Source organism: Geospiza fortis, unplaced genomic scaffold (assembly GCF_000277835.1).
Source record: "Geospiza fortis unplaced genomic scaffold, GeoFor_1.0 scaffold101, whole genome shotgun sequence".
NCBI lineage: Eukaryota > Metazoa > Chordata > Aves > Passeriformes > Thraupidae > Geospiza > Geospiza fortis.
The window spans coordinates 261,549-277,955 of NW_005054388.1; the positions used below are offsets into that span (position 1 = coordinate 261,549).

The 16,407-nt window shown below is 41.6% G+C and overlaps 1 protein-coding gene across 1 annotated transcript in view; it reads left to right on the forward strand.

Annotated features, from left to right (window-relative positions):
- The first annotated feature begins 3,974 nt into the window (after positions 1 to 3,974).
- PIK3CB (phosphatidylinositol-4,5-bisphosphate 3-kinase catalytic subunit beta) overlaps positions 3,975 to 16,407 on the forward strand; it is a 50,368-nt gene continuing 37,935 nt past the window's right edge. Inside the window, exon 1 of the mRNA XM_005425505.3 lies at positions 3,975 to 4,092. The gene's annotated coding sequence lies outside the window, so the exon portion shown is untranslated. The remainder of the gene's footprint in view (positions 4,093 to 16,407) is intronic.

Genomic DNA, 16,407 nt, shown 5'->3' on the forward strand with positions numbered 1-16,407 from the left:
TTGTTGCTCTATGCCTGTTCAGTTTTGGTTAAAAGATTTTGTACAAGATACGTGGGTTTCACATTTCAGAGAAGTCTGAGGCTTTTCAAAGGATATTACTGGTTTCTGACCAAGCACCAACACCTGGGAAAGTAGAACACAAAGAAGAATGCTGTCCTGTGTGTAACAGTGTGCTGTCCATTGTCAGTTTTGTCTCTTGGTGTTCCTGCAGAAATAGGTGCCACCTTTTAGAGGTCAGAGCTGGTCTGTGCTGCTGAAGGGACTCTGGGCATTGCTGGGGCAGTGCTTGTGTTGAGCTTTGCTCTCTGGGTCAGCTGGCACACACCACTACAGAACAGACATGAAATGCTCCTTTCCGAGCTAGGACTGAACCTGCATTTCCAGCCTGTGCAGCATGCAGAAGCTGGAAGTTGCTGTCATTTAGGCAGATGTGCACTGCTGTGAGCTTCTCTTCTGCTCACTGTTTTAGTTCCTGCACTTGAGTTGTGATGGCTTAGTTACTGGCAGTGAATGCTCTTGAAGAATTTTGTGTCTGTTATTGTTGGAACTTCAGACTGAGTTGCTTTATATGTTTCAGTGTTTTTTAGAGTTGAAGATACTTGGTATATTTACTGATCCTTCATACTTTTTTGTCTCTGACTTGGTGAAATGGTGAGTTTCTTCATTGCTACAGCAGCTAATTCACTTTGATATTCACTTGTCTGGTCTTCAGCACTACTGAGAGCATGAAATGCTCAAGGCAGCTTGGAGGTGACCAGAGCTGTGAACCAAAAGCTCTAAAATGCCCCGGCTGTGTATCACTCTCCTAAACTTCTGCTAGTCTCTCCTGATGTCTGCCTCAGTGCTTTCTTCCAGAGTGAGAGATTTAATCACAGAGAAGATACCCAAGAAACTGCTGTGTTATGTCATTCAACCCACTCAGAGTTCCTTATGCTGAAATAAACCTGGAGCATCCTCTCTGACAAATGGATTTTTTGTGTACTCTGGAAGAATTAACAGAGCAGCAGCCTGTCTGATGGGCCTAGAAATTGTTATAGAGCAGAAGACAATGAGGCCACAATTAGCCCAGTAATTTCTATGTGACACATTGCTTATGAATTATTTTTTTCTCTCTTCTCTTTTTCCTTTTTTCTGTCTTTGTGAGTGGCCTATTCTCTTGGCTTGTAATTGTTTGTCTTGAACATTATGCCACACAGGAGTTTTAGGCAAAAGTTTCTTGTAGCTCTTCCCCCTTTCTTTCCTTGTGATATAATTTTTTTTGGTAATACATTCCTAAATGTATTTTGGTAATACATTTGGGCATAGGGAGTGTAGGTGAAGAGCTCTAAAAAGTTTTACTGTATTGTCACAGGCATTTTGACTGCCACCACACAGCGTTATGATTGCTGAATTGCCTCATAAGATTGTTAATGTTTTAGAAAAAACAAGTTATGATTTACATAAAATCAGTATCTATGTAATGAGAGTGTGATTAAAGGATTCACGAAAATTATTATTTTGCCAAATGCAATTTCTCATGCAGAAGTTGCAAGCTGGAATGGAAAAGAATTTCTGTTGGGTCCCTGGTGGGTGCTGTCAGAAGTCATATGGGTGTGGGCCCATGGTGGTTTGGTGGTGTGTTTCTGGCTGAGGTCACACCCAGCAGACCCAGAGGAGAGGCTGTCTGTAGTGTCCAGTTCTGGTTTTCCCATGTTCTGCAGAGAGGTGCAGTGGGGAAAAGAGATGTCCTCAGAGAGTGCAGTTTGTGAGGCAGTTCCTGCAAGTCCCTCTGTCCTTATGCAGTTCCCCAAGATGGTGCTGGCAGGTTTGTGACGTGGTTGGAGTCCTCAGCAGCTGCTCACAGTCAGTAAAAGGCCAGCAGGGTTTGTATCCTGTCTGCTGGGTGTTAACCAGCCTTTGAAACTCATGGTGGGAAGGTGGGAAGTGTCCTGGCTGCCCATGTGTGATGTGCAGCCCTTGGGCACCACCTCTCTTAACCCCTGCTCTGCTGCTCTGCAGAACGGGAGGGCTTGGTTGGTGAGAAAAGCAAGGCTGCACACTCTCATCCTCTAGTGAAGGGTTTGTTTCTCATGCTTGGGTGTAGCAATGGGTGCTTTGTTTGTGTACTTTAGAACTGGTTTAAGGTCTCAAGGGCTGGCTGATCCCCCACAGATGGTTGTAGAGGACCAGCCTGTTGTCAGTGTGATGTCTGAGCTGCAGAGATCCAGAGTGCTGTGAGCAAAGAGGGGAAACAGGACAGGGAGCTGTGACAGGAGCTATTCACAATGCAGTGGGTTGTTTAAGCTGTGCTATTTATAGACCCTGGGTAATTTTTGGGCACCCACCATCTGATTGGTCATCATGTGTGTAGTTAGCCATTGACCTCTAGAAGTTTGGAATATCCAGCTTTTAGTCAGTGTCCTGCTCCTGCCATGGGGTATGGTTCAGTCACACACTGTGCCCCTTGTGTGAGGGGCCACAGGTCATGCAGGATTTCTTCCTTGGGTGGAAGTTCTGTGGTCATGCCTGTGGGCTATAGCAGGATGCATTTCACAGCCCCTCCTAAGATCCTGCCTGCTGGCCAGTAGCCTTTGATTAGGATTTCTCTGATTCCACAAGCACAAATGTTGACATGGCTGTAAAACATGAATTCCAGGCTGGTAGTTCAGCCTTGGTTCTGTGAGATTCACACTGATGCTTTGTCCTTGCAATTTCCAAATCACACAATACTGTCTTCATTTTTCTTTAGTCTTTTTTTTTTTCTCTCGTGTGTGTTCCCTGCTGTAGGCTCCTAAACATTAATTATGAGAAGTTTTTGGACTAACTCTGTAAATAAATCAAATAACTCAGTGTGTGTGGATTGCCTTCTTGGACGCTAGGTGAAAACCCATTTTGTGACAACACCTTTATGCACCAAAAGGTTGTGCATGGAGCAGTAACTTAACTTTTTTTAGACCTAAGTACATGAGACAGTAAGAATTTATCTCTCAAAGCCACTGAAGAGTTGGAGTTGCTTCAGAGGGCTCCATGTGCCCAGAGGAATTCTGCTCTGTGTGGGATGAGGCAGTAGCAGCCCTCCATCCCTCCTGGTCGCTGTGATGAGTTCTCACGAGCACAGGGGACCTGCCTGGTGAGATTTAGAAAAAGAATTGTTTATAGGAAGTGCAGGGTAGTTACATGTCCTGTGCTTTGTGGCTTGGCCTACAAACCTGGAGATAGCATCAGTGCAAGCTGCCAGCACTGCTTGCTGCTCAGGGGGATTGAATGGTTTTTGTTCACTTCTCTTTCCTGAGAGCTCAGTTTGCAGGGTACAGCTGAGGAGGATGATGCCTTGGCTGTGTGGAGATGTTCTGCCCTGCACATCTGCAGGATGTTGGTTGGTCAGAGACCTTCTGAGCCAGTCACACATTGAACTGTGAATAGGAATAGGGGATCACTCGTGTCATCAGCTCGGCTTCTCCATAGTAGAACTACAGATGACATTACACTCTTAAAAAACCACAAAGCCACCAAAATCCCCCCAAACAAGCAAAAAACCTCGACCAAAATCACCTTACAGCCCAGAGGAAAAAGAGAAAATGTGCTTAAGATAAGAAGGCAACTCTGTCTCCCTTTTTTTTGGCTTTAAGTGCAATGGAGATCTGCTAGTCTGGTTCAAATTGAGTGTACAAAAATTTGAAGATATTTGTAGCAGCTAAAAATGCTTTTGACTAATTCATGATCGTAAGACTTATTAGAATAAATTGCATATTCAAATTATTACTTCCTTTTTTTCCTTTCTGCTAGCAGGGTGTTTGTGGATTTGACATTGATTTAGTTGTTAGATTGATCACATTGTGCAGTGGGAATGTGGTGCTGTAGTATTTGAAGGCAGTAAAAAATAGTGTGATTATTTAGGTATTTCTGCACAGAAAATTGGTGCAGCTTTTACACCAAATACAAATTGCTGATTTTCTCATTTGGTCAATAACATTATATTGTGTTTTACTTTTTTTAGATCACATTGAGGTCATCTCGTGGAATCTTCTGAAAAAACAAGAGTAATAGGAAGAAAATGTTTAATAAAAGTATCTTCTCTACACAGTCAGACTGAAACAGGGAAGGTTCATTGGAGTAAGTATTACAGGGCTGGGGTTTTCTGGGGTTGTTTTCTATTGTCTTTTGCTTGTAAAGTCAGCATGATTATTAGGCTTTTATTGTATTTAACTTTGTTGTAGTTACATTAAAAATATAAATGGGTGACTCTGTACTCATTTCAGTTGGTCAGCTGGTAATGGACTCATGGATTCTCACTGAACCATCTTCCCTCTTGGAATTAGTGGTATCTTGTGAAATTGGGATGGGTTTCAGGTTTTTCTCTTGGCTGCTGTGTACGCTGTGTGTGGTTTTGAGCAGGGGGTTGTCTGGTATAGATGTGATTACATGTAAGCCTTTATTTGCTGGGAAAAGTTAAGGCACCGCTTGTATTTTCCAGGGAATTTGAAAATACACTTGGTTTTTTTTTTTGGTCTGTGACTCTCCAGTCATGGCCCTTATGACTGACTTTATTTTTGTTGTGTGTATTATTTGTCCTGTATTGCAGTTCAATCATTCATCAAACTTGCTTAGGTTTTCAGTTTTTGAATATCAGAGACATCTTTCCTTCACTGTTTGTAGCTCACTTCCAGCTTTTGTGATTCTGGGCTGACACCTGTGTGTCTCATTTCTGATAAAAGGAGTTTCTCTACCTAATACAGGTACTGTGGATGGCACTTTTTGCCACCAGATAAATAAACATTTGCATCCTGATAGTGTAATTCTTAATTTCTGTATCCTTCATGTGCTTGAGATGGGACGTGTAATAATTTTTCTGCCACTTCGCATCGGATTGTCAGATGTTTAAACATATTCTCCTTAGAAACTGGGGAAAAGCTGCATTTGTCTGATGCATTTTAAATGCATATGTCTCATGTAAAATGTAGTATGTAAAATGCATATGTCTGATGCATTTTACTCCTGCTGGGTGGTTGTGTGAATGTAACTCTGCAGGAATCACTGGAAGTGGTCCTGAATGCCTGGTTGGGAGTGAAAAAGATCTGGCCATTAGAACTGAGAAGGGTGAGAAGTCATTTTACTTTACAAGAAGTATATTTCAGCATATTAATCTATTACCAAGAGGAAATGACTCCTCTTAGCTTCTTCTTTGAACACAGATGTGTAGAAGGTGTCATAATTTGGGTAGAACAATGTCTGTGGAACCTAATCAGACAAGAAAAGCTTTTTATACTTGGTGTTTTTAACAAAGTGTGTTTAACTGGCAGAATAACATGTTTGGATTGATCGATTTCCTGCCTTAAAGAAAAAAATTCTATAAAATTTTCAATTCAGTGTGGATTTAAAGAAGTTGATGTGCATTAGTTCCCTTTCTCTAAGTACTTGAAAGAAATGCTACAATTTTTAGTCAGCACATTTAAATTTTCATCAGTTCCTGATCTAGGCCAAATGTCAAGTGACTGGTAAATACTCATGTGCAACATTCTTGTGGCACCTGATTCTGAATTCTGACCCCTGAAGTGTTCAGGAGCTGTGTTATGTGGAGTTATTTGTCTTTTACTGCCTTATTAGATTACACAATGGAAATACAGGCACCTCTTCACAAGGTCCCAGTACAAACAACCAAACCAACCTATTTGCTGCCTGCACACTTAGTTTGACAGGTTAATTCTTCACTCTGGTAATCAAGTTACTAAAACAGATAAACAATTAAGTTGCAGCTGAGCTCCCAAAACAAAAAAAAAAAAAAAAAAAGAAGAATGTCCACTGGAGACAGCTTTAGTCATTTTAAATCATTGTTCTTAGGCTTATGCCAGACACAAAACTTGCTCAGGTGTTCCATAGTCAGTAAACTTGTGTTTCTTCCCTCCCCCCTGCCCTTTTTTTTTAAGAGACTCAGAGCATTCCACTGTTACAACTTAAAATTAATTCAGATTTTTCCTTTTTGGAGAAATGTTTTGCGACTCGTTTGTTTTTAGTTAGAGTTTGTGTGCTTGTGTGTGTCTGGATCATCACAAGGTATTTTGCAATTGGAATTTTAAAATTAAAATAAAGTCCTCTCAGCATCTCTATTCACAGTTTAAAAGCCAGGTGGAGTTCTTGTGAAGTCTTAGGAGCAGATGCTGACTCACAGCTGGGGAAAAGTAAGCCCAGGAGCAGCCAGGCCCTGCTGAAGGGATGCTGGAGGCTCCAAGGGCTGCTGCATTTCTGGGACACTGAGCTCCATCCATGGAGACTTGCAAAATTATGTGGGCAGACTCCTAAGCAAGGTGCTTTAACTTCAGTGCTGGAGCTGAGCTTGGAAGCAGCTGACTCCCAGGGGTGCCTTTCAGGCTAAATAGTCTGTAATTCCTGCTTAATCTTAAATGTTTTTTGGTCCTTGTGATGAATGGCCAGGGCTACTTTTGGCTTTATTACCTTTATCTTCATGACAAAAAGGGTTTCTAGGATTGTGGTTTTCTACCAAATGGCATTGTATTTCAACTTGTCTTTATAAATAAGTTTGATGAAAATTATGTATAAAATATATCTAAATATTTGCATTAGAGTTGAGTTGTTGGATTTCCTTCAGTGTTTGCTCAGTCCTTGACCAGTCCTGTCCATGTAACAAATGGCTGTGAGCAGCCACCTCTGAATCTATGATGGGGGCATTGAAACTGGTGTTGGAAGAAAAATAACTGCAAAAATCCAGATTATGTAGGAAACAGACCCCATCAGGAAGAATGCCTGGCCAGATGAAGCATGTAAAGTCTATCTTTTTTCCATTAAAAGTCATCTTTCTACTTTGTAGGATGCATGGCATCTCTGTATGAGACTTAATCACAAGCTGCTTGTGTGTTTTGGGCTGTGTGCCCTCTTTGTAGGTGAACATTTCACTCCTTGATACTCAACTGCCTTTTATTTCACTGGTTCACATCCCTCTGTAGATACATGCAATCTGTCTGCTGGGGAATAATCCCCTTTCCTAGAGGTTTTGATCAAAATACCAGAAATAACTAAAAGGTGAATCTTCTAGTCCCTGTGTGAAGAGGTATCCATCTACTTACAGGAAAACCTCAGTTTCTGTTTTTAACTTCTTTTACAGTAGAATGTTATCTAGATGTAACATCTTAATAGCCAGCTCCTGGTGAGATTTGATGGTCTAGGTTCATTTGTACAATTCCTAAGGAGAGGAAATATGAACTATTTATATATTTAAATAAGTGGAATGTTTCCTTTGTGTTTACAGTGCAATAAAAAATAATTTTGAGTGGTAGAACAGGCAAGGCAATCCCAGAGAGCAGAACTAATCCTGGTTGATTATTTCCTAGTTTTGTTGTTGGACTGTTAAGAAGTCAGGTACAATTCTTGTTGAGCAATGGGAGGACAGGGCCTCTACAGTTTACTTAACAATAAAGTTTTATTTACAGTTTACTTAGTACAATAAAGTAATAAAAGCTCAGATTATTAATGCATCTTTTCAGATTCATGACAGACACTGCATAGGAGTTTAATAATAGCTTGGGCTGTTAGAAAGCCAGGTCCTTAGGCTGTGGTTTTGCCTACAATTTGAAATGATCTTAAGAGTTGTCAAGTGGCCAGGCAGCCCTGAGGCTGCGAGGAGCTGTCGCTGTGCCACTCCTCCTGCACCCTCACTGTGCTGGCACAAGCACTGCTGCAGCTCTAGAGAAACACCTGACTGCCTGGCTTCAAATGGCATCTTTATTCTGCTTCAGCTCCTCCTCCTCTCCCATTCAGTCTGACCTTCCAGTCCTCCTCCTGCCTGTGTGCCCCTTCCACTCACCTGTTTTGTTAAGCTTGGTTTTGTTTGTTTGTTTAAAATATCCAAGTGAGTGTGCCATCATTTCAATGTTTAGTCTATTCTTGGAACTCAACATTTCATGCTGGGCTCCTGATGCTGTTTGGTTTTTGCCTTTTTTTTTCATTATTTTTTAACATGATCTCTCCATAACTGCCCCTGAAGGCCTTCAAATAAAGATCTGCTCTTATGTTACCTCCTTACTAAAATTATCTCAAGTTTCATTTCCAGGCTGGGAAAAAGGCAACACTCCCTCTAGTTCATGAAGTATCTACAGTGCAGGGTCAAAAGGGCTGAGAACTCACCAGCTCTGATCTGTTCCCAAATCTTCAGTCTCACCTTTATGCACAGGAACAGGATCTACAGATGCATTGCCCCTCATGTCAGGGCCCACTCTGCCTGCTGCTGTTGAAGTTTTCCAAAATATCTGAGAGCTGGTTAGAAATGCTTCTAAAGGTGATTGTACCAGATGTTTTCTCACAGCCCAGTTGATACAGAATCCTGAATAACTGGCCTGGGCTTTTTTCCTTTGAGCTTTTCTCCTTTTTCTCTCCCTGACTCTGTTCCTTATATGACAGTGCTTTTCTGAGCTGCTGTTTTCTTCCATTCCTTTTTACTCCTTCCTTCTCAACCATGCAGAACAGCATTCCAGCCAGCTGAAAGGGAATGTTTTCCCATGGTGTCCCCAGCTTGTGTGTGATCCAGTGATTGTGTGAAATTACACAGCAATATGGAAATGTGAAAGGAGTTTTTATTCTCCCTGTAACTCAGTCTACTTGCACAATTCAAAAGGATGGCCTGAACCTGTTTCTGTTTTAATGTGACTATGCAGTGATTTCAGGGTAGAGCAGAGGATGGATGTGAATTGGCTGTGAGAAGCTGCTGTGTTCCTGATTGCTGTTCCAGAATTACCTGCTGCCTGGCCATTGGCAGAAGTCTGTCCAAAGCTGGGACTTAAGTTTTATTCACTTGTTCAGTTCCTCATGGATATTCTTCAGAGAGAGCAGCAGACGTGTGTGCTTGCCTGCGTATAAAGTAACAGGAAGTAAGATTTTCCTTCTTGTGCAAGCCAAGCCCATGAGTTCCTCTGAGTCTGGAATACCATTTTAGTAGTGTTGTTTTCTACATGTAGACTTGTTTTCCAGGAAAAAAAATTCTGAAGACAGTCTTATTCACAGTTAGTTTTTAAGCTATACTGTCATTGAATTGTAGAATAACTTTTGTAAAAAGGGATGACTAGAGGTAATCTAATCTAACCATCTGTTCAAATGAAGTTACGTAAGTTAAATTTTAATTTGTAACCAGTTAACATGTTTGCATTTTTTTCATATCTCTGAGTCCTGTGTAAGTCAAGTGCAAATGTAGGTGCTCAGCATTTCTTGAAAACTGGGCCACTTTTATTTAGAGGCATTAATATTTGAGTAGAAACTGCATTCATTGTAGGTTTAAAATCCTGACTTCAGGTTTTAAAACTTGGTGCATAATGTTATGGGTACACCAGAGGAATAAGGCTACAGGAGATGAGCAGGCAAAATAATTAGGGACCTGAGATAAAAAAAACCTCAAGTGAAATTATCTTTGTGTGTGGAAAATTAGCTGTATTTTGTGAGGAAAATGAGACAATCTGGGCTTGATGGCTGAGAGACCGCTCTTGGTACCAGTGTGAGCACTGTGAGGGAAGGAGACCTTTGAAAAAGGCCTTCTATGTTTTCTGTACATAGATATTTTTAGAAAAGTAAATGGTGATATTTTTATTCTGATTTCTGGAGAAACCCTGACTAAATGGACATTTAATTTTCCATTCCATAGGGCCAGCTCATGTGGAAGTTGAACTAAACTGCTGGGAAATATTTATAGTACCACATGATCTTTAAAAATAACTTTCCAGTCTACTTTGTAGATGTCTTGAATTCCTAAAATTTTTGCTATTATAGGTAGATACCCGTGACATTTGTGGAGTGGAAATATCTCTGCTTTGATGATTTAGGCATTTGTATTTATCATCAAGTTGATTGTATTTTATTTTTAGATTTGGAAGCATTTTGGCTGGAAATTCACCTGTGCAGCTGTAGAAGGCCAGAACCTTGAGTGGGTTCACTCTAGGGGTAAATGAGAATTGCCATGGAGGTTCTGCAGGGTTTCCATGTGGTTCTGCAGTGGCCCACATGTGACCGTGTTCACAGGGGTCTTGGGATGAGGGAAGAGACAATGATCTGACTCCATGTTTCAGAAGGCTTGATTGATTATTTTATGATATATATTATATTAAAACTATCCTAAAAGAATAGAAGAAAGGATTTCATCAGAAGGCTAGCTAAGAATAGAAAAAGAAGGAATGAATAACAAAAGCTTGTGGCTCGGACAGAGAGTCTGAGCCAGCTGACTGTGATTGGCCATTAATTAGAAACAACCACATGAGACCAATCACAGATGCACCTGTTGCATTCCACAGCAGCAGATAATCAATGTTTACATTTTGTTCCTGAAGCCTCTCAGCTTCTCAGGAGAAAAAATCCTCAGGCAAGGATTTTTCAGAAAATATGGCTACACTCGCTCACTGCTGGAATAGGCAGTGTTAAACCTTTAAACTCGGCTGCAGCTCCTGAAAGGAGGCCGTGCCCAGGTGGGCTCGGGCTCTTTCTCCAGGTGACAAATGACGTAGCCAGAGGTCACAGTCTCAAGCTGTGCCAAGGGAAATACAGGTTGGATGTTAGGGAAAAGTTTTTTACAGAAAGAGTGATAAAGCTCTGGAATGGCGTGCCTGGGGAGGTAGCAGAGTCACCATCCCTGGGTGTGTTTAAAACAAGCCTGCATGTGGCACTGGGTGCCAGGGTTTAGTTGAGGTGTTGGGGCTGATTTGATGATCTGAAGGTCTCTTCCAGCCTGGTTATTCTGTGATTCCTGTTACCCTGGTGTCACCCCGTGCCCGTTCCGTGGGTGAGGGCCGCACTCTCCCCGTGCCCCGCTGCACGCACAGCCGGCCGCTGCAGGCCGAGGCCGCTCGGGCCGTGCCGAACGGGGGGTGCCTGCGCCCGGTGTTAACGTTGTGTGCCCGGTGTTAACGTTGTGTGCCCACAGCGGGTGGGAGGGGATGGCAGGAATGGGGAACGCTGAACAGCGCTGCGGGCTGCCCTCAGGGAGAGCTGCCCTTGGGGTGGGGGAATGGAACGGGAGCCATGAGGCGAGCGAACGGCACTGGGGCGATGAGGGGATGGAACAGGACTGGAGCCATGAGGGCACAGAACGGGAGGGATGAGGGGAGCAAATGGGACGGGAGCCATGAGGGGAGCGAATGGCACTGGAGCAATGAGGGGAGTGAACGGGACAGGAGCCATGAGGGGATGGAACGGGAGGGATGAGGGGAGGGAACAGAACTGATGAGATGAAATGGGAGCGATGGGGGAGAAGGAACGGGAGCGATGAGGGAATGGAACTGATGAGAGGATGGGACAGGGCTGCTGAGGAGATGGAATGGGACTGATGAGAGGATGGAACAGGGGTGATGAGGAGAGGGAATGGGAGTGATGAGGGGAGTGGAAAAGGAGCATGGAATGAGGACATGAAACAGGAGTGATAGGGACAGGGGATAGGAGCAATGAGATGGAACGGGAGTGATGAGGGGATAGAACAGGAGTGGTGAGGCCATGGAGCAGGAGTGATGAGGGGAGAGGGTCGAGCTGGTGCCCAAAGTGCCCCTGTCACAGCCTATGGCCATCCCGGGCAGCTCTCGGGCACTGCCCTGGGCTGCAGACCAGCTCCCGGGAATTTGGTGCAGATTGAGAACAGAGGAGAATGTAGTTCTACAGAGCTGTGAACTGCCCCTCATCTAATGCATATATTTGTCTTTAGTGTCCTCAGAAGAAATCAGACTTTTTCAATCTTTTTTAAAAACTTTTTTCTGAAGGCCTTCTAAGTTTCATAGGACATAAGTCTTCCTGCATAGTGAGACTCCTTTTCCATCGTACTACTAGGTTCTTTTCCCTTGTTTCTTCTCAAATATTTCATTTATAGCTTGCTCATCCTTTTATAGTACTAGATGTTTACATGGTTAGAAAAACGATTACAATGGTTGTGTTGTGTAAGTGCTTAGTGTTTCTCCTACTTAGACTACGTGATGTGCTGCTGCCATTTCCTAGAAAAAGACTGGTCAGATTGTCATCTCGTGTTCTGGACAGTGAGATACTGTTCAAACACTGTTCTTGTGTGTCTGCATGGGGTGGCCCTTTTCACTACTGCAAGACTTCTGGTTTTTTTTAGCCCCTTGACTGCCACATGACAGAGCAAGCAGTAGATAAAGAGCTGTATTGATCACAGTGATGATTGCCTTGGATGTGGTGCTCAACAGTTGTAACAACTTATTCCACAAAGCAAAAATCTGGATAAGTAGAGTGCCCTTAGTTTTTGCATATCCAAAACAAGTTTGCTTCTGATACTCGTCCTTTATTTAAATATTCATAGGTTTAGTGAAAGAGTAAATCCAGCTTTATATTTAACTTGAAGAGCTGTAGATATCTATGTGCCCTTAAAATGCACCTGAGTTTTGAAGAGGTGGTGTAAAAGAAACTTATGGAAAGTTACTTTTCAATATATAAATGATCCTCTCCTCCAACTTTTTGCCATCTCTTTGGGATGATAGCATACTGATTTCATCCTGAGAGAACTGACCACATTTCAGGGCTGGGTGACATCATTTCAGATGAAAGATAGCTCTTCTAAAGACTTTTCCAAAGACTTGGTGCTCAGGAGAATAAATACTAGGAGAGATAACAGGGCATCAAAATTTTCCTCTGGCACTGCATTATATGTGTGTTTATAATTATCACCTTCTTTGCAGCTACTTTTACTTGTGTTTGATTACTATTCTTCTGGATTATAGTTCAAGATAAAACATTGAACATTGCGTTGGATTTTATGTTGGTGTTCTTTTAACAACAGAAAAACAGATCTCAGAGGATGAGTGATAGGGGATTTGTGGTGAGTTCAGAAGTAAAGGATTTAATGACACAGTGTGAGTTTTCATAATTGCTGCATTCATCAAAAAATTGGTTTTAGAAGAACTTATCTGACTCAGATAAATGTTGAGTGTTGATGACAATTAAAGTGGATTTGGTACTTTTTAATGTCTAAGCCTTTTGCTGATATGATAAATTGTTTTCAAAGGAGAGTTCATTGCATTGTTATTCCATGTCTCATTTTTTGCAGTGCTCCAGACAGGCTCTCTGTGAGGATGTTCTTGGGCAGCTCTTAATTTCAGGGTAGCCTTACAAACTCCCTCCCATGCTTGTCCTTTGTATCTCCTTGGTCATCACTCTTTGATATTTGCACCTCCTGGATTTAATTCCTGTACATGTGCAAGTTAACTACCCAGCACGGGTTACATTGATTTAATTCCTGTATGTGTGCAAGTTAACTACCCAGCACGGGTTACATTGATTTAATTCCTGTACATTTTAGTTCTGTTTTGGTTAGGGAGAAAACATGAGGGGGCTGCAATTCACATAAAAATATCTGCAGCTTACTTTTGACTGTGTCTGTCCTTAAAGTATTTTAGAAATCAGCGAAGAAGCAGCCTGCTTCTGGTAGCTCTTTTTTTCTTTGTTTGTTTTTTCTTCCTTTTTTCCTTTCCAAGTGGTCTTGTTGATTAAATGAGGAGATGTACTTTTGCTGGGAGGTGAGGGGAAAGCTGTAAAGTCTCCTGGCTTCTGGAATGAGGCTGTTAGCACCAGAGCAAATTCTTTTGTCTGCCTAGAGATGGAAAGTCCTTTAAAAACCACAACAGCAACACCCAATTGAGAAATCCTGTTTTAGGGCTTCTTCTTTGTGTACATTAAATAAATGAGTGATAAATTTCCTTCTTTTGCAGATGTTCTACTCATCTGTGTTCCATTTCTTTCCATTAGTATAAGCAGCTCTGGCAGAACTGCTGGTATATTAAAATACAAATTGATTAGGAGGGAGACACATTTGTGGGCACACATGAATATATGAATCTGAAATGTGCAGGTTAAAGCTTCGAGAAAATTTACACTTACATGGGAAGGTTTGAATGCTGTCTGTCAGTACTACCTGTACCTTAGAAACACATTTTGTATTGGGCTTTGCTCCTGTGAAATTCCAAGTCATTGATCGGACACTTGAGGAGCCAAGGTTAAGTGCTGGTTTAATTACTTCCTTCTTTTGTAAGTGAGGTTGTTGTTACTGTGACAGTGGGCAGGAATAGCTATGAGGTTAACAGCCTGAAATAGCTTTTTATTATTATTTGAATTGTTGGGTTTTTCCTTTAGCTGGAAGTTGTTTAAAATGTCTCTGGTGCTGTTACTCCCAATCCAGATGGCTTTTTGCCTTTGTTTCAGTTCCTAGATGTGATATTGAGAGTCAGTCACCACACATGTCCCAGCTGGGGCCGTGACTCATCCCCAGAGCTGCTGTGGGTTGGGAGTCTTGAGTTTCTCAGGATAAAACCTGCTTCTCTCACCCTGTGATGTCAGCTCTTGGGGCAGAAGGGGTGCTGCCTGCAAAGCACACTGACCTGCTTCCTTGAGGAAGGAAATGTTAAGTGCCTGCAGGCAAGAATAGCTCCTCAGCATGCTCAGATTGGTCAGATGGCTTCTCTTCCCTTTTTATCTGAAAATGCAAATGGAATTGTAAAAGATTCTGGTGTCTGTGCTGGAAATCTGTAATTAGAAACAAGTATCTTACAAGAACTTTATAACTCTGTGTTGTGGTGTTTGGGCTCCAGGATATGGAACAGCATTTTTAAGTGTTGGTTCTTTGAAGATTTAAAACTCTTGTTGATACACTAAAGTGGTTTCAACAACTGCAGCTGTGGAAAACATCTGAAAGAGGATGAAAATAGAAAAGATACACTGAATTAAAGCAGGAACGGACTATATACAAAATAACTACATAAAACATATTTTGTTGCTGCTGTACCTGTCAAAGTAATGTTTTGTAATGGAAATACCTCTTTATTTTACCCTCATGACCACAGAAAATAACTGCAAATGTGAGTATCCAAATATGAAAAATGTACAGTATTAGTATTTTTTCCTGACTGCTAATTTCAGTTCCAACAGAATTGCAGCCAGCATTTTATGAGTACCAGTAACTGGATGGAGGAAAACAAATAGTTTCCCATTAAATAGCAGCTTGTGGAAAATATACTGGTTGGTAATGAGGAATTAGACATTTTGTCTGGGTTTGTTTTTTGGGTAGATGCTGTGTTATTCCAATAACATAGTCTGTGCTGGGTGTAATGGTGGGTAACATTTTATTTCTTCCCTTTGGACAGCTTAGAGCTCAAACACCATGCTAAACTTTGCATGTCCAATGATGAATGGATGGATTTGTAAACTGTGGTAATTCAAATAAAATACCTTCATATCTGAGTTGTTATTTTTACCATACTACCACCTCTAATTACTTCTGCTTTAGTTTAATCTGTTCAGTGTAGTGGATTTTTTTTTTTGGATGAAAATGTGGACATAATGGTGGTAAAACTATTTTTGATAGCGATGATGGTGGAAGCTCCCTAATTATTGCTTCTATTGAGAAAAAATGTTTTTCCTTATGTACTTATGCTTTCTGAAACTTAAAGGTATTTTATTTGGCATTAATGAAAACTCTGCTATATTTTATCTAGTACAAGTGAAATGTGAAGTGATCCATGCATTAATGTGGTTACAGGATGTGTTGGCAGCTTGTGCTGGTCCTCACAGCTTTGCTAAGGCCAGGTGGAAAGGTGTTGGAACGATCTGGCTTTTGTTTTTCAGTGTATTTGTGTGGCAGTTAGAGTGGGATGGAGTGTGTTGTCAAATACCTGAGGCAGCTTTGAACTGGCAAGTTGATTTTTGTGCTGCTGGCATCATCTGTTATCCATTGTGGGGAAGGGAAGGACTAATTGAGATATTGGAAAGCTTCGAGTGGAGTTCAACATTCTGACATTTTCTGTTACAAAGGGTGATTTCTCACATCTTGTGCTGTCCAACAAGAATTCAAAAGATGCAGGGGTAACTTGTCTGTTAAAGTGCTGTATTGTAGTGTTTTCCAATGCTCCCCATCCCTTTGGCAGCTGAGGAGCATTGTCTGGATGAGGAGGAAGGTAAATGATTCAGTGAGCCACGGCTGAAGGGAAAACTCAGCTTTAGAGAGTGGCAATCACAAAAGAAGACTTGGAATGTCAGAAAAACCAGTGGTAGCATTCAGAGTAAATAGGAATGTGCAGAAATACAGAGGACAGGCAGCAGGAAGGCAGAGTGAGCCAGAGGAGATCATGGGCAGGGTTTCCTCCTACCCTGCAGGGATGCAGTTCCCACCATGGGTGGAGTTCGGTGATGGTTCTCTAAGGGTGAAAACAAATTGAGGTAAGTGTCTTCAGAGGAAAATGGCACTTTCTAGTAGTGTAGTGTGTAGTAGAGTCAAAGAAACTTTTCCTGCTATTAATACAGACTTTCAAGTTGAATGTCACTGGCCACATTCATTCTAAGAGGAATCTTGCAGAAAATAAAATAATGAAACTGATCATGAGTTTTCATATAAAATATTGCCACTCTTCATCCATGAAGTTTATTTTCGTTGTGTTTTATGCAGGTAAAGTT